Source organism: Pinus tabuliformis, chromosome J (assembly GCF_031772625.1).
Source record: "Pinus tabuliformis cultivar Carrire ecotype Pingquan chromosome J, CPIR1, whole genome shotgun sequence".
NCBI lineage: Eukaryota > Viridiplantae > Streptophyta > Pinopsida > Pinales > Pinaceae > Pinus > Pinus tabuliformis.
Genome location: NC_142295.1, coordinates 1,387,118,577 through 1,387,138,159, shown reverse-complemented (window position 1 = coordinate 1,387,138,159; position 19,583 = coordinate 1,387,118,577). Strand labels below are relative to the sequence as shown.

Below are 19,583 nucleotides of genomic sequence, written 5' to 3'. Positions count from 1 at the left end.
CCATTAAAAAATCCACAGGGAATTCTCCTTTCAAGCTGGTATATGGCACTGAAGCTGTATTTCCAATTCAGTTAACTCTCCCTGTGGAAAAATTCCTTCAAGAAGAGCAGAATGAAGAAGAAGAAATGGCAAAGAGGATCACTAATTTAGCAGAGGTACATCAGATTAGAGAACAACTGGTTGAAAAGGCTACAGCACATCAGAAAAAGATCAAGGATGCTTTTGACAGGAAGACAAAGACAGATAATTTTCAGGTTGGAGACTTGGTTTTGAAGTGGGATGCACTAAAAGAAAAGAAAGGCAATCATGGGAAGTTTGATGCTTTCTGGACAGGGCCTTTCATCATTTCACAGATTCAAGGGAACAATACCTTCATACTGAAAAGTATGGGAGGAGAAGCAGTTTTTTATGGCCCAGTTAATGGGCGTTTTCTGAAGAATTATGTTGTTTAAGGTCTTTGGCCTTAAAAGTTGTAAATATTTTGTTTTTATCAGTTTTGTGTAAGCAAAGTAGACTCCATGCCCAATGGAACACTAGGAATTTTGGCTAATTTGATTTCAACAAGAAAGGCATTGATCTACAGGTTCTTGAGACCTCACAGGAAGGATCTCATCCCCAAAAGGAGCCAGTGCTAGCTCTGCTATGCATTTGTGTGTTTGGGGGACCAAATGACTATCGTGGCCGTGTGTCTTTACAAGGAGGGATCTCACAGCGGTTTATTTCACCCTTTCACCTTTGTTTTCTTTATACCCTCGTAACCCCTTTATCTCTATTTTTCTTCCAAAACCTTGTGTAAACCCGTTTTCGGCCAAAGCCCCTCAGCGCTAAAGTCTAAACCCATGCACCCATTTTCTCGTGACTGCGTGCCTGTACCGCCCCTTTCCCGTCAAATCAACGTAAATCCGTGCATATGGAAGGTTTGAAGGAAGGTGGGACAAAGCTGCTACAAGAAAGGCCTCCTAATGATGAAAACGTAGGAGAGGAAAATCATGATGAGAAAAAAAAAATGTTAATCATGATTTCATAAAATCTAACATTGGATTGAAGACCCACCATATTCCAAAGATCGATATGAGGAATTTTTATGGAAAGGATCCCGTAACATGGATACTACAGTTGGAGCAATATTTCAATCTCCATAATGTGAAAAACACATAAAAGTTACGCATTGTAACTTTATATTTGGAACCAAATCAGTTTGTATGGTATTGATGGCTTTGCTCTCGTAAACAATTTGTCACATGGGAAATTTTTACGAAAGAAATGATAGCACATTATGAGGATGCAAAAGACAACACCTTTTTAAGCCAATTGATAAATCTCAAACAAAAGGGTTCAACGATGGAGCACATTAAGGACTTCCAAAAATTGAATATAAGGGTAAAATATATTCCAGAGGAGCATATGATTGATGTGTTCAAAGGGACTTTAAATGATAACATCCAACATGAGGTTCACCTTTGCGAACTTGATTCATTGGAGAAGGCATTCAGGTTTGCAAGAAAAATCGAAAGAAAAATTATGGCAACAAGGAATCCTACCACTCACAACTATAAAGATGGAAGTTTTGTTTCTCCTAACCTTTCACCACCTACAAGGTTGACACCACAACAATTGGAAGAAAAAAGAGCAAAAGGGATTTGTTACAATTGTGATAGAAAATACACTAAAGGTCATAAGTGTGCTGACAAGAAATTAATTTACATAGATGAGGAAGAGGAGCAAGAAATGGAACAAGAAAAGTCAAAAGAAGAGGATATAAACCAGGAACCAATCCCAGAGAAAGAAGAAATGAATCTGACCATATCTTGTAATGTGTTGACTATAATTACCACTCCTCAATCTCTCAAGATAGAAGGGAATATAAAGAATAAAAAGGTAATAGTGTTGATTGATTCGGGTAGTACCCATAATTTTATTCATTGTAAGATAGCCAAGGAATTGAATTTCTTCCTATATCCAACACCAAAGTGTCAAGTAATGGTTGGAAATGGAGGAACCATAAATTGCTCTGGAAAGTGCCATAATATCAAGCTATCCATGGGAGAATATGTCTTGAATAGTCCAATGCTTTCCATTCCAATGGGTGGTGCAAATGTTGTACTAGGAGTCCAATGGCTACAATCTTTGGGTACGATAACTTCTAATTTTCAAGAACTTTTCTTGAATTTCTTTTGGAAATGAAAGGAAGTTAAATTATGGGGTATCAAAGGGAAACCATGAAAGATAATTAGCTCTAACAGCATGACAAAGCTTCTAAAGAAAGAACAACGGGGTGTAATTGCGTAATTATGTTCAATAGAGGTTCCCACATCAAAATCATCTATTTCTCCACATCTCCCAAATGTTTTGGACAATCATTCCAAGCTATTTGAGACTCCCAAAGGCCTCCCACCTATTTGTGATCATGATCATGCTATTCATTTGATTCCAGGAAGTGTTCCTCCAAACATCAGGCCTTATACATATCCATATGGCCAAAAGAGTAAAATTGAACGTATGGTTGCAGAAATTCTAGACGTTGGTATAATTCAACCTTGTCAAAGTTCTTTCTTTACTCCAGTGGTATTGGTACACAATAAGGATAGATCATGGCACATTTGTCTGGATTATAGGGAGCTCAACAAGCTTACTATTAAAGATAAATTTCCCATTCCTGTCATTGATGAATTATTGGATGAATTACATGGAGCAATTTACTTCACCAAGTTGGATCTTCATTCACGATATCCTCAAATTAGAATGAAGACTGAAGACATTCCAAAAAAACCATTTAAAACTCATGAGGGTCATTATGAATTTTTGGTCATGTCATTTGGCTTTACCAATGCACCTTCTACATTTCAAGGTTTGATGAATTCTATTTTCAAACCCTTCCTTAGAAAATTTGTGTTAGTATTTTTTGATGATATACTAATCTACAACAAGTCTTGGAAGGATCATGTTCAACATGTTGACAGGGTGCTCAAAATATTGGAGGAGAAATAATTATATGCAAAAAGCACCAAATGTTTCTTTGGAGTACAAGAGGTGGAATATTTGGGTACTCAGTTAGCTCATAGCTCATCTTATCATCCTCGATCTTATGGGAAAACTGAGATAGTGAACAAATGTTTGGAATGATATCTTCATTGCTTTGTATCTGATAAACAGACATAATGGGTCAAGTGGTTGCCTCTAGCTCAATGGTGGTATAACACTTCCTTCCATACTGTAGTAAAAATGACCCCATTTATGGTGCTTTATGGATATCATCCACCGTCAATCACATCATCTTTAAAAGAAAATTCTAAGGTTCAAGTAGTGTGTTATGAAACCAGCTCAAGAAAAGATAGAAAAGATAGATCAATGCCTTAGAATTCAGCCTCTTCGAGGGGGCAACCTCCTTTACATTACATAAATGAACAATTCTTCGATGATTCAAATGACAAAACCTCCTTTCTATATATAGGAGTCTAAGGAGTCACAATATAACCCAGCCGACCTAACAATAATAATATAAAGCCACAAAAATAACAATAGAGGGATTCTATGGGGCACAGTAATAACAATATGGGGGCAATAGGGGCACAACAATATTAATAAGGGGTATAACTACAATAGTAATGGGGTAATCACTAGTATTATAGGGACCCAACATGCCCCTCCCCTTCAAAAAAGTGTTGTCCTCAACGCTTGAGCAGTTTGGATACTTCTGTATAAAATTCTCATCCTCACATGTGGAATCATCAGCAGATAAGTTCTTCCACTTGATAAGATACTCCGAAATTGATCGATTTCGTAGCTGTCGAGTTCTTTTTTCTGCGACTACTTTCGGTTCCAATATAATTTTTCCTTCCTCGTCAAGTTTTGGCAATATTGTTTGAACTGGGAGCTTGTCGCCTATAACCTTCTTTAAACATGAAACATGGAAAACTGGGTGCAATCAAGAAGCCGCAGGAAGCTCCAATTTGTATGCCATAGTACCAATCTTTTGCAACACCTTGTACGAACCATAATACTTTGGTGATAATTTGTTATCCTTCTTATCTTGCTTGAGGAAAATTTGCTTATATGGTTGTAGCCGTAGGAATACCCAATCACCTACATCAAAACTTCTTTCGCTGCGATGTTGATCTGCCTGTTGTTTCATTCTATTCTGTGCCAACACGAGGTTATCCTTTAAGAGTTGGAGGACTTGTTGTTGATGTTCGATGTGATGTTCCACTGCATGAACCTTAGAATTTTCTCTTAAATATGATGTGATGGATGGTGGTTGATACCCATAAAGTGCCATAAATGGGGTCATTTTTGTTGCTGTATGGAAGGAAGTGTTATACCACCATTCAGCCAGAGGCAACCATTTGACCCATTGTGTCTGTTTATCAGATACAAAGCAACGAAGATATCCTTCCAAACATTTGTTTACTATCTCAGTTTGCCCATCAGATTGAGGATGATAAGATGAGCTATGAGCTAACTAAGTACCAAGACAAGAAAATAATTATGTCCAAAAATTTCCAGTGAAAATGGGATCTCTGTCACTTACAATAATCTTTGGGTTTCCATGTAGCTTTTGAATTGTTTCCATAAATGCAGTAGAAACTGTACTGGCTTTAAATGGATGTGATAATGCACAAAAGTGTGCATACTTGGTAAGTCTATCAACTACCACCATGATGACACTCTTTCCCTCAGACTTGGATAAACCTGTGATAAAATCCTTTGAAACCTCCTCCCAACGTTGGCTTGGAATGGATAAAGGTTGTAATAGACCTGGTGTCTTAATTGTTTGTTCTTTATGTTGTTGGCAAACCAAACATTCTGCCACAAACTTTTGAATATCTGATTTAAGGCCATCCCAAAAAAATTCCTTCTTAACCCTGTGGTAAGTTTTTAAAAATCCTGAGTGCCCTCCTAAGGGAGAAGTGTGCAATTCCATAAGAATCTTTTGTTTTAGCTGGGAATTCTTACAGAGGTATAAGCGATCTTTGTACCATAACGAATCATTTTGCCAGCTAAATGTATCAGATGTACTGGAATCTTGTTGTAACTTTCGAATAAGTGCCCACACTTCTTCGTCATTCTTCCATTCCTCCCTTGCTTCGTTTATCCAATCTGGTTGGATAATAGAAATGGCGCACAACAATGCTTCCACATCCTCATCCTTTCTTGAGAGTGCATCTGCCACCACATTTTGCTTCCCTTTTTTGTAGATGATTTCAAAGTCATAACCCAACATCTTTGTGACCCACTTTTGTTGCTCTTCAGAGGATAATCTTTGTTCTAAAAAGTATTTAAGGCTATCATGATCCGTTTTTACCTTGAAGTGTCTTCCCATTAGGTAGGGTCGCCATTTCTTAAGTGCATGGAGTATTGCCAACATTTCCTTCTCATAAATAGCTTTGTGTAAAAACTTTCCCTTGATTGGACAACTTTCAAAAGCAATGGGTCTTTCATCTTGCATTAGAACAGAACCAATTCCATTTCCTGAAGCATCACATTCCACAATAAAGGTTTTTGTGAAGTCCGGTGTAGCTAAGACTGGTGCTTGGCACATTGCCTCTTTAAGACATTCAAAGGCCTTTGTTGCTTCCGGAGTCCATGAAAATGCATCTTTCTTCAATAATGTTGTTAGAGGTGCTGCTATTCTCCCATAATTCTTAACAAACTTGCGATAATACCCTGTCAACCCGAGAAATCCTCGCAAATGCTTTATGGATGTGGGGATTTTCCATTCCTTAATGGCTTTAATTTTGCTAGGGTCTACCTTAACTCCTTCATGAGATACAATATGACCCAGATATTCCACCTCCTGGACTCCAAAGAAACATTTGGATCTTTTTGCATATAATTGTTTTTCCTCCAATAGTTGTAACACCCTGTCAACATGTTCAACATGATCCTTCCAAGACTTGCTATAGATTAGTATATCATCAAAAAATACTAACACAAATTTTCTAAGGAATGGTTTGAAAATTGAATTCATCAAACCTTGAAATGTTGAAGGTGCATTAGTAAGGCCAAAAGGCATGACCAAAAATTCATAATGACCCTCATGAGTTCTAAATGCTGTTTTCGGAATGTCTTCAGTCTTCATTCTGATTTGATGATATCCTGAACGAAGATCCAACTTGGTGAAGTAAATTGATCCATGCAATTCATCCAGTAATTCATCAATGACAGGAATGGAAACTTATCTTTAATAGTGAGCTTGTTGAGCTCCCTATAATCCAGACACATGTGCCATGATCCATCCTTCTTGTGCACCAATACTACTGGAGCAGAGAAAGAACTTTGACTCGGTTGAATTATACCAACCTCTAGCATTTCTGCAACCATACGTTCAATTTCACTCTTTTGGACATAGGGATATCTGTACGGCCTGATGTTTGGAGGAACACTTTCTGGAATCAGATGAATAGCATGATCATGATCACGCATAGGTGGGAGACCTTTGGGAGTCTCAAATACCTTGGAATGATTGTCCAGGACTTTTTGGAGATCTGGAGAAATAGATGATTCCGATGTGGAAACATCTAGCAAACATAATTGTGCAATTACACCTCTTTGTTCCTTTTTTAGAAGCTTTGTCATACCATTAGAGCTGATTATCTTTCCTGGTTTCCCTGCAATACCCCTTAATTCAACTTCCTTTCCTTCCGTAGAAAATTTGATGAAGGTTCTTGAAAATTAAAAGCTATTGTACCCAAGGATTGTAACCATTGGACTCCTAGTACAACATCAGCACCTCCCATTGGAATGGAAAGCATTGGGCTAGTCAATACATATTCTCCCATGGATAGCTTGATATTATGGCACTTTCCAGAGCAATTTATTTTTCCTCCATTTGCAATCATCACTTGACACTCTAGTGCTGGATATAGGAAGCAATTCAATTCTTTTGCTACCTTACAATGAATAAAATTTTGGGTGCTTCCTAAATCAATCAACACTATTACCTTTTTCTTCTTGATTTTTCCTTGTATCTTGATGGTCTCAGGAGTGGTAATTCCCACCAATGCATTACAAGATATGGTCGGATTCATTTTTTCTGTATCTAGGCTTTGTTCCTGGAGTATATCCTCTTCTTTTGACCTTTCTTGCTCCTTTTCTTCTTCCTCTTCACAATCTATGTAGAATAATTTCTTCTCAGCACACTTATGACCTTTAGTGTATTTGCTATCACAACTGTAACAAAGCCCTTTTGCTCTTTTTTCTTCCAATTGTTGTGGTGTCAACCTTATAGGTTGTGGAAGACTAGTGGCAACAACACTTTCGTCTTTATAGTTGTGAGTGGTATGCTTCTTGGTTGCCATAATTTTGCTTTCCATTTTTCTTGCTAACCTGAATGCCTTCTCTAATGAATCAGGTTCCCAAAGGCGAACATCATGTTGGATATTATCCTTTAAAGACCCTATGAACACATCAATCCTATGCTCCTCTGGAATATCTTTTACCCTTATGTTCAATTTTTGGAACTCCTCAATGTGCTCCATTATTGAACCCTTTTGTTTGAGACTTATCAATTGGCTAAAAAAAGTGTTGCTTTTTGTATCCTCATAATGTGCTATCAATTCTTCCGTAAAAATTGCCCAAGTGATAAATTGTTTACGAGAGCAAAGCCATTGATACCATACAAACTGATTTGGTTCCAAATATAAAGTTTCCATACGTACCTTTTGTGTGTTTTTCACATTATTGAGATCGAAAAATTGCTCCATCTGTAATATCCATGTTGCGGGATCCTTGCCATCAAACTTCCTCATATCGATTTTTGGAATTTGGTGGGTCTTTGATCCAACATTAGAGTCTATGGAATCATGATTAACATTTCTTTTGTTCTCATCATGAGTTTCCTTTAGTACCCTTTCACCATTAGTGACCATTTCTTGTAGTAACTTATTCATATTTATCTTCAATTCTTCCATCTTATCATCCATGCCATCAATTTTAGCGTCCATGCCATTCATCTTAGCTTTCATGCCATCCATATTAGCTTCCATGCCATCCATCTTAGCTTCTACACCTTTCTTTAAACAATCCATCTTAGCTTCTACACATTTCTTTAAACCATCCATCTTAGCTTCTACATCTTTCCTTAAACCATCCATCTTAGATTCTGTTGCTTTTTGTGCAAGTGACACTTGTTGCACTTGTTCTTGTAATTTTGATATATCATATAGCATTTCTTCTTCTTCTTCATGAGTCATGCTAGAGCTTTCAGGTTCCTTACTAGGTGTTTTCATTTTCTTTCCTCGAGGCATCAGTTACCAATAATAATGCTCTACTATGCCCTTTGAATTCCTTCAAAATAAATTTTCAAACCAAGCTTAAGCAAAAATTTAAGAAAATCTACACACCTTTTTTCACTTTGTAGGAGCTCGATATTGCCTCTGATGTATCTCTATGCTTTCCGATCATCTAGTTTTGAATTTGTGACCTGATGTAGCCTTCTGTGTCCCCTTTCCAATGCCACAAGTCTGACCCAAATTGAATTCTCCAAGGAAGAGTTATGTGAAATCTCCCACAGTGACTTGATTATAGACTATTTTAGTAGAGCGAACTTGTACGACGTGCCATGAGTCATTGTTTCGACCTTTGGATCTGAAAAATGCATACACGAAACTACAGCCCGTCCTCTTTCTGTACCTTCTTACGAAATTTCAATCCGATCCCCAGAGAGAAAGTTATGACGATTTTCCCCAGGTCACCTGTTTGGAATGTAATTCAGGAGTCTGCAAAAAGACCAACTTCCTCAGATCATATCTCAGCGAATATAGCGCAAAAAGCTCTAAAATTCGGATCCGAGCTTCAGCGCGATTTCTTCTCAAATGGGTTTTTTTTGCAACTTCTGAAACGTCACAGAAAAAAATTTATAGCGAAAATGCCACGATGACCTGTTTGGAGCAACGAAACCCTAGAATCAAAAGCTTTGATAGCAAATGTTATGAAACCAGCTCAAGAAAAGATAGAAAAGATACATCAACGCCTTATAATTCAGCCTCTTCGAGGGGGCAACCTCCTTTACATTACATAAATGAACAATTCTTCGATGATTCAAATGACAAAACCTCCTTTCTATATATAGGAGTCTAAGGAGTCACAATATAACCCAACCGACCTAACAATAATAATATAAAGCCACAAAAATAACAATAGAGGGATTCTATGGGGCACAGTAATAACAATATGGGGGAAATAGGGGCACAACAATATTAATAAGGGGTATAACTACAATAGTAATGGGGTAATCACTAGTATTATAGGGACCCAACATAGTGGAAGATCACATCGAGCATCAACAACAAGTCCTAAAATTGTTAAAGGATAACCACACTTTGCCGCAGAATAGAATGAAACAACAGGTAGATCAACATCACAACAAAAGAAGTTTTGATGTAGGTGACTAGATATTTCTACGACTACAACCATACAAATAAATGTCCCTCAAGCAAGCTAGGAAGGATAATAAATTATCAACAAAGTATTATGGTATGTACAAGGTGTTACAAAAGATTGGTATTATGGCATACAAATTGGAGCTTCCTGCATCTTCCCGAGTGCACCCAAATTTCCATGTTTCATGCTTAAAGAAGGTTATAGGTGAGAAGATCCCAGTTCAAACAATATTTCCAGAACTTGACGAGGAAGGAAAGATCATATTAGAACCGGAAGCAGTCACAAAAACAAGAAATCGATAGCTAAGGAATCAATCAATTTTAGAGTATCTCATCGAGTGGAAGAACTTGCTAAAGATTCCACATGGGAGGATGAGAATTTTATACAAAAGCATCCAAAATTACTCAAGCATTGAGGACAACACTTTTTGAAGGAGAGGGGCATGTTAGGTCCCTATACTACTATTGTAACCCCTTATTGTTATTAGTGCAACCCCCTTATTGTATTATTGTGCCCATATAGTCCCCATGTTGTTATTATTATGCCCCATAGAAGCCCACTACTGTTATTGTTGTGCCCCTATAATATTATTGTTATGTAGGCTCTGATTGTATTGGGACCCCTTAAACTCCTATATATAGAAAGGAGGTATTGTCATGTGTATCATCCAAGAATTGTTCATTTGTGTAATGTAAAGGAGGTTGCCCCCTTGAAGAGGCTGATTTTTAAGTCGTTGATCTATCTTTTCTATCTTTTTGTGAGTTGGTTTCATAACAGAATGTTGACAAAAAAACCATTTATAAACTAGAGCAGAATAATCTAGTCTGAAGTCCTAAACTTTAGAGTCCATTTTTTTATAATTTATCGGCCAAAGTATTGAGTTCCATGTAAACACAATTGAAGGAAGTGATCAAATCTACCTTCACACTTTTTCTTGTTTCTAAATAATGTGTTTTATTCATAGCGCATAAACATGTAAATATATATGTAAAAAATTGAAATAAACCTATTTACAAAACTAATAAAATTTCATGTCAACCAAGTACTCCAATAGACTTTAAGTTCTTAATATTTGACTTTGACACATGACAGGTACTAGGTGCAAGCACATGAAGACAATGTTTCTTGTACAACACACTACATAATGAAACAATATGGTACAAATTAGAAAAGAGTCTAAATACTTTTATTCACTAGACCAAATGCACTTTTCATGATGAATTTAGTGTGTCTAAAAATGATGCATTGTTGAAACATGAATATATATATGCTATGTTAAATGTTATAGTTATATTATGTTATGCACAATACATGTTACATTAGGTTATGTTACTATATATATATATATATGTTATGTCAAATAACTTTATGTTATGATAAATAGTAATATATGTATGATTGTTAAATTATATATCTAGTTATATAATTATATTATAAACTATCTAGTTAACATTAAGGTTTGTTTTGTTTTATATATAGATTATGTTAAATAACAAGTTATATTATGTTAAATAGCTATAAAATTGCTATAAAGTAGAGAGAGATGGCTATGTGATATTATAATATTTATAATAGTTAAATGTATATAGTTATATAGTAATGAACTATAGTTATATATATATAACTTTATATGTTATGTTAAATAATTATAGAACTTTGTTATTGCGTCGAAAGGGATCTAGTATAGGGGAGATATGTAGATGTATGATTTTTAAAAATTTATATGTCGGCTCAATTAAATAATAATAAAAGATTAAAAGTAATATTGAGCCCAATATGGAGAGATGTTGTAGTGTCCTTAAAAAGTTAAAAGTAATAAAATTCAATTTTTTATAAGTTAAGATCAATTTTATTTACAATATAATAATATTTTTAACCATAAATAGGCTTTATTACAATACCATGGGCCAATATTGTGGCTTCAATACAACATGCCCAAAAACCATCTGTCATTTTACAATCAAAATATTTTATAAATATTTAATTTAATTTTATAACATGTTTTAATTAAATCTAAAAGGGAAAAAATATATAATTACTTTTAAGCTATATCTAAACCCCTTATCACATTAAAATATATAAGATATATATAGTAGCTATTAACTAAGATCAATATATAAGATATATATAGTAGCTATTAATTAAGATCCATTTTACCATATAAGTTAAAATAATAATTTTGTAGCTATATTTAAAATTCATTAATGAGCACATAAAAGCTTAATACTTACAATATAACGAGATTTTTAACTATGGATATTCACCCCCACTTTATCATAGATATTATTAAGTTGTGAATGAGTTTTGCTACAATATCATGGCTTATCAATATTACATGCCCGAAAATCATATCTCATTTCATAATTAAATTAAAAAAATATATTAATTAAAATCTTTTGATTCAATAAAATTACATAAAAATAGAAATTAAATGATTAATTATTAATAATTAAACTAGCTTAGATCTATCTTGACTCTGATTTATCGAGCTCCTAGAACTAGAGTTAAGATGGATCTAAACTAATAATACATTCTTTAATAACCCAAAACCATTACAATTGGAATATTACTACCGAGACCTAGTCAAGAGGGCTTTATGTTAGCAAATAATATTTTAATTGGAATATTACTACTGACACCTAGTCAAGAGGGCTTTATGTTAGCAAGTAATATTTTAATTGGAATATTACTATTGACACCTAGTCAAGAGGGCTTTATGTTAGCAAGTAACATGGATAGTTATAAAATGGTAGACACAAGAGGGATTTATGTTAACAAGTAACGTGGATAATTGTAAAAAGTGTTGTCTACATAGGCCACAATTTCATATATTTTTTTTCAAAAAAATGGTTGGATCTATCAAACTCCAAGAGAGATCAAATCTCTCGAGGTGCAAACCTCTTTTTTGAGTGAAAAATTTGTGAAAATGTTTGCACCTCGAGAGATTTGATCAGTTTATAGAACCAGAGTTAAGATGAATCTAAGCTTGTAATACACTCTTCAATAACCCAAAACAAATTGGAAAAAAAAAAACAATCTAAGATCCACATGCACAACTTTTGGCTATGAGTACCCTTAACCATTACAATTAAAATATTTTAATTGGAATATTACCACGACACTTAGTCAAGAGGGCTTTATGTTAACAAGTAACGTGGATAGTTGTAAAAATGTAGACACAATAGGGCTTTATGTTAAGGATAGTTGTAAAAGGCGATGTCTATCCAGGCTACAATTTTGCTGAGAAAGCTATTTTTAGTAGGAATCTAACGATTTTTTTTCTTTTTCAAAATGTTTAATTATAACACTGTTTAAATCATTTTATTTTTTATAGTGGAAATAGATTCAGCGCCATCAAAAACTCTTCAGCACCCAAAATCCTAAAACTTCACAACCATAACCTAAATTTCCCAAAATTTTTACTAAATTTAAGTCAAATCTTTTACCGATATTTTCTGGTTAAACTATTATGCTGTAAAAAGCCATAATGCAAAGTGTGCCATTAAACCCACCAAGTTAATATGCACCACCAGATATGACACGTTGACACGAAGTTAATGTTCACCGACACCCATAGGAGTCTAGGACGACGACATGTAAGTACCCTTCCTTTAGAAATTCGAGCTGCCAGAATCCAACTACGGGTTTCCAGAGATTGGGGAAGGGTGTGAATCCCCATATAACAAATCTCTTCAGGATCCCCTCTCGGGACACCTCTTTCATACCTATATATATAGACCGAGAGATAACCAATTCAATTCAATAGTCCTGATTGTGCAAGATTGGGTTGTGCGCATTTCATTTCTTCGTTTTTCAGATCCGTGGGTTTCAGTTTCTATCATTTCTCATTTTGTTTTTGGCAATTAGAACAGTTGATCAAGTAACAATGGCAATGGCAGGTCCGAGTTCTGCGACCCCGATCTTGAAGGACGAGCTAGACATAGTGATACCCACGATCCGGAACTTGGATTTCCTGGAAATGTGGAGGCCATTCTTTGAGCCCTATCACCTCATCATTGTGCAGGATGGCGAACCATCGAAGACCATCACAGTGCCCAAGGGTTTCGACTATGAACTCTACAACATAAACGATATCGACCAGATCCTCGGACCCAAGGTGTAAGACCTTCGGGAGACGAACGCGATGGGCACCGGCAAGTCGTGCACGAGAGCGGGCGCGCGGGCGGGCGCACGGGCGCGCGGAGGAAATATGCGACGGAGTGTGACGGTCATGCGACGATAAGTGCGACGATACCTTGGGCAGATATGCGACGTTGGGGAAACACTTATGCAACTAAGTGTTGAACAACCATGTATATATGCGATGTTAAAAGTAAGCAAGCCGACTTGTAATATGAGGACTTGTGGGCATGCGATGGTGGTCGGCCATGGGGCTTCACACCCCATGTAATCCCACGTTGAACATGATATAAATATGTGGAGCGAGAAGGCTCATTTCACCTTCGAACAATTCGATCATATCACTTCTACGCACATAGGAAAGGGGTAAAACTGCGCGAGGAAGATAGTATATGCGCATACCTCATGCGCATGCTATTTGGGGTGCGGTTTTGGATTTCTAGTGCCAGTTTGGGTGAGGCAAACGTGCCGAGGTTCGAGTTGTGTGCAGTTGGTATGTGCAGGACTTGGTAGAGAGAGATAGGTGGCTCGGGTGAGCACTCCTCTTTGTGCAAGGGTGCACATGGTTGTAAAAGGTTGTTCTATGCCTTGATTGTAAAATATTCTAAGTATAGACTTGGAGCTTTTGCCAAGTATACTTGCTGGTTGTACTATTGACAAAACTAATATTCTTAATAAACTGTTGGGCAGACTTTTAGGGAGTTGCCCCTCCCTTTATACTTGTTTGCAATTGTTGATGTTCTCGGTTAATTGCATATGGATAATGAATGAGTATGGGCTTCATTAAAGTATAAAGGATAATGCTTTTACTTGGTTGCGAAACACAAACTAAGTATGTTAATGTTGGAGTAGGCGTAGTCCACGAATGTTAGTATTGTTAAAAAGAAAGCGTTCGGTGGTGCCGCACCTCGCTACAAGCGGTTGGAAGACTACCGCAGGTGTAGGGGCGTGACAGTTGGTATCAGAGCTCGGTTGGAGCTGGTGAAGCAAGTGTGGGTACACTTGGAAATTTGACAGTTGATATTTGAGCAGGGTTGCTCGTGACAGTGGAAGCAGGTTTAGCAGAGGTGAAGCTCGGTGCTTGGACCAAGCTGAACGATAAGGCATGGCAAGTTTGGGAGAAGGTGGAAGGAAGCTCTTGCTTACCTTGGACAGGTTGAAAAGGTTGAAGGAAGAGAAGCCCCGTATCCATGAAGAACTTGAAGCCTTGGAAAAGAATGTTGAAGGAGAGCTTCTTCGACTTGGTTGGACAATGGAGCAAGGTGAAGTTGCAGATTGTGCTAACAAGGAAGAGGAAGTCGTGGTAGTTGAAGATGTTGCAGACATGACCATGATGGAGGATAAACTTGAGGATGATCAAGTTGGACCAGGATCGTGCAGTTTGCAGACATGGATGAATGAGGATACTCACATGGAGGAGCCTCATGTTGATGATGTAAGTACCGTTGATACTTGTGTTTCATTTGGGCATTTGGTAGATGGACCGTATGCAGGGAAGGGCAAAGCCAGTTTGCCGATGCTAGGGAGGATCTTACCATGGATGACTATGATGGAACCTTGTATGGAGAAGCAAGGATTGTCGATTGTTGCAGGACTTGTTGGGGTTATTTGTGACCTTATGATAGAAGGTACAAAGGCCCTTGACAAGGGTGGAACTTGATGATCGTTGTGGATGATTGGGTCATGCTTTAGCCACATGGCTAAGTGCCCGGCATGACTCATGGATAGATTGGAGGGCACACTCTTGGGTGGACTTCTCATGGCCGAGACCAAGAGATAGTCTTGGTGGACACTTTGGTGGAGGAGCTATGATGGAAGGGACTCATGATGATGATGATATGGTTGGGTGACCGAGTTCACTAAACCGAAGATTGTAGACTTGGATGAGGATGACCGATGGTTGTGATGAGTCTACTTGGTTGGACTACATGGACAACATAGTCATGGACATCAGGTTGGAGGCATGGAGCATGGCAGTCTTATGCAGGGACATTGTGTGGGAGCACTTGTAGAGGTGTCATGGACATCCAAGGAAGAGTGCCAAGGCAGGGATGTTGTGCAGATGGATTTGCTAGTGTGACATGGAGACTTACTACTTATGAGCCTATGGAGAGGTTGTACACTCTTGTGCAACAAGACCATGGACTTGGATGGAATTGTGAGCAAGTTATGGAGCATTCCTACTACATGGAGATGTTGGTTGGAGATGACTCATGGAGCTCATGATGACATGATATTGTTGTGACTTTTAGGGACTTCAAACATGGTGGACTTAGAGGATTTGATGCATTGAGGAGCTGAGGTCAAGAGACTTTGATGCAGTATGGGATGCATACTTCCAAATTACATGTATGGGCATGGCTTGGAAGAGTGACTTGATGTGGAGGATCGATGAGGCACTTTGGAGTGATGGAGTTACAACGATGATGATGATGATGCCTTGACTTAGGCATGGGTTGAGCCGAGACTCAACTACTTTTGCACATGGATAGATGAGGCAAGTGCTTACTTGTTTCTATGGTGACTTGAGGGATGGCACATTGCAGATGATGAAGATGGCTTCATGGACCTGAATGGGGCACATCGAGAGTCAGTTTGAGGAGAGGTCTCTTCATATGGAGGAGACACATTTGACAACATGTTGCAGATGAGATGGATGGAGTTTCCATGGACCTGAGCATGGATTATGGAGATAGATTCTTGATGAGTCAAGGATGTGGCAGATGTTTGAGGAACAACTGATGGTGGCATGAGGATGTTCACTCTCATGGATTGAGCGTGATAGTTGGACTGATCACCCGACTAGTTCAAGCATGAGGGCTAGCAGTGTGCAGAGATGTGTTGGCATCGTGTTGGAGTATCATGGCAGCAGTTCACATGAGGACACATGATGAGGACAGGAGGTCAGTAATCATGGATCGAGATGACATCTGATGGAGATACATACTTGGTATGGTGAGCTTGGTGGCAGTGGTCACTAGGCCGGAACATAGTGGAGAAAGAGTCTCTACGTATGTTGCAGGGATGTTTGCCTTGTGTAGAAAGGTCGACATCACAGTTGAGTGATGATCTTGGTGGAGAGCTACCGAGATGGTATGTTGTCGAGGACGACAACGATTTCAGGTGGAGGAGGATGTAAGACCTTCGGGAGACGAACGCAATGGGCACCGGCGAGTCGTGCACGAGAGCGAGCGCGCGCACGAGCGCGCGGAGGAAATATGCGACGGAGTGCGACGGTCATGCGATGATAAGTGCGACGATACCTTGGGCAGATATGCGACGTTGGGGAAACACTTATGCAACTAAGTGTTGAACAACCATGTATATATGTGATGTTAAAAGTAAGCAAGCCGACTTGTAATATGAGGACTTGTGGGCATGCGATGGTGGTCGGCCATGGGGCTTCACACCCCATGTAATCCCACGTTGAACATGATATAAATATGTGGAGCGAGAGGCTCATTTCACCTTCGAACAATTCGATCATATCACTTCTACGCACATAGGAAAGGGGTAAAACTGCGCGAGGAAGATAGTATCTGCGCATACCTCATGCGCATGCTATTTGGGTGCGGTTTTGGATTTCTAGTGCCGGTTTGGGTGAGGCAAGCGTGCCGAGGTTCGAGTTGTGTGTAGTTGGTATGTGCAGGACTTGGTAAAGAGAGATCGGTGGCTCGGGTGAGCACTCCCCTTTGTGCAAGGGTGCACATGGTTGTAAAAGGTTGTTCTATGCCTTGATTGTAAAATATTCTAAGTATAGACTTGGAGCTTTTGCCAAGTATACTTGCTGGTTGTACTATTGAAGAAACTGATATTCTTAATAAACTGTTGGGCAGACTTTTAGGGAGTTGCCCCTCCCTTTATACTTGTTTGCAATTGTTGATGTTCTCGGTTAATTGCATATGGATAATGAATGAGTATGGGCTTCATTAAAGTATAAAGGATAATGCTTTTACTTGGTTGCGAAACACAAACTAAGTATGTTAATGTTGGAGTAGGCGTAGTCCACGAATGTTAGTATTGTTAAAAAGAAAGTGTTCGGTGGTGCCGCACCTCGCTACAAGCGGTTGGAAGACTACCGTGGGTGTAGGGGCGTGACACAAGGCCTCCTGCATCTCCTTCAAGGAAAGTGCTTGTCGTTGTTTCGGCTACATGGTCTCCAAGAAAAAATACATCTTTACAATTGATGATGACTGCTTTGTTGCCAAGGATCCCTCCCACAACGACATCAATGCTCTCCAGCAGCACATTACGAACTTGCTTTCCCCCTCAACTCCATTCTTTTTCAATACACTATATGATCCATACAGATGGAACACCCACTGCAGTTTCTCACGGCCTCTGGATGAATATCCCTGACTACGATGCCCCCACTTAGCTTGTCAAGCCTTCAGAACGTAATACCAGGTATGTTGATGCAGTTTTAACAATACCAAAGGGTGTTCTTTTCCCCATGTGTGGCATGAATTTGGCCTTCAATCAGGACTTGATCGGGCCTGCAATGTATTTTGGCTTGATGGGTGATGGGCAGCCTATTGGTCGTTATGACGATATGTGGGCAGGATGGTGTGTCAAGGTGATCTGCGACCACTTGGGATTGGGAGTGAAGACAGGGCTGCCATACATTTGGCACAGCAAGGCCAGTAACCCTTTTGTTAATTTGAAGAAAGAGTACAAGGGAATATTTTGGCAGGAGGATATCATTCCATTTTTCCAAGTTGTTACACTTCCAAAAGAATGTACTTCTGTGCAACAATGCTACATTGAGTTGTCAAAGCAGGTAAGGGAGAAACTTGGAGTAATAGATCCATATTTCCAGAAGCTGGCAGATGCAATGGTCACTTGGATCGAAGCTTGGGATGAGCTCAATCCCACTGCCAACCATGCTACCGAAACTGAAGTTATTCCCAATGGACCAGTGATGGTATCCACGAAGTAGCAAGGATCTGCGCCTACATTAATTGTTTGCGTTTGTCAGCTCTGAACTGTGTAGTTCATGATAATTTTGGTAGATGAATAGTCTCTTAGTTATTAGTTTTTTTTATGCTGTCAGATAATAGTAGCAGGGGATAGATTGAAATCTGGGGAAACCTTTCTTGGGATGCGATCATTTTTGAAAATCTGAATGCAGTATTTGCATGGATATGTTTTTGGTTCAGTTAGATGATAATAGGGACTACACCCACATCCTGAGAAACATTAGATGGGGTGCAAATGTTTTGAGAATATGCATATGCAGTAGAATGTTTGGATCGAGTATGTGTTTGAATCCCTTTCTGCTATTGAGATTGATTTTTTTGGTGCAACTGTTTTCGTTGGAAAACATAATTTGTTGAAGTTAAATGTGTGGTGATGGAATGTACCAAAAATGCATTGACCGGTATGACATCAAATAGAAACTTTGTTCACTTTTTTCTGCTCACTCAACTTAGTTCAGTAATCTGGTCATAATCTGTTTTTATCTCTATAACAGGGGAATATGAGTAGGATTACGGCAAATTAAACACCAAAATTCTAGAAGCAAGAGTTAATGAGAATTTCATATTACTTTGTATCCTCCACACTAATCTATATTACTTGCTTTCAGATAATAGATGTATAATCTATCGTCTGTGATATTATATTAGGGTAATCTACCTGTTCTGAACACGGTCTTCCATGAATAAGTCAGGCGCAATTTTATGATTTGCATGTTTAATAATTTATAAAAATGTGTAGGTGTTAATTTGGCAAACTAATTCTTTTTAAGTGTGTTGATTTATCTTATTTTTGAATTTTCAGAAAAAGAGTTTAATCTGTCGAGTACAATATCTGTAGTTAATACTACACTGGCATTTTTCTACATCAGATGTAATGATAACCTGAATTAATTGTTTCATTTTCCACCTCTATGTTATATTTTATTTTTTTCTTTTGTATATTTTTGATGGTTCTTAATCCACTGATTTTGTATCCCCTGACTTTATAGTAAAATATTTTACATAGTTGAAGTGATCTGGAGAATATTCATTAAATTCACTGCAGGCTCATTAGATTTTGCCAATCGTGAAAATGTGATTGTC

The 19,583-nt window shown here is 38.0% G+C and overlaps 1 pseudogene; it reads left to right on the top strand.

Moving 5' to 3' along the window:
• Window positions 1-13,360: 13,360 nt before the first annotated feature.
• Window positions 13,361-18,460, top strand: LOC149232531 (putative UDP-arabinopyranose mutase 1 pseudogene; annotated as a pseudogene).
• The last annotated feature ends 1,123 nt before the right edge of the window (window positions 18,461-19,583 follow it).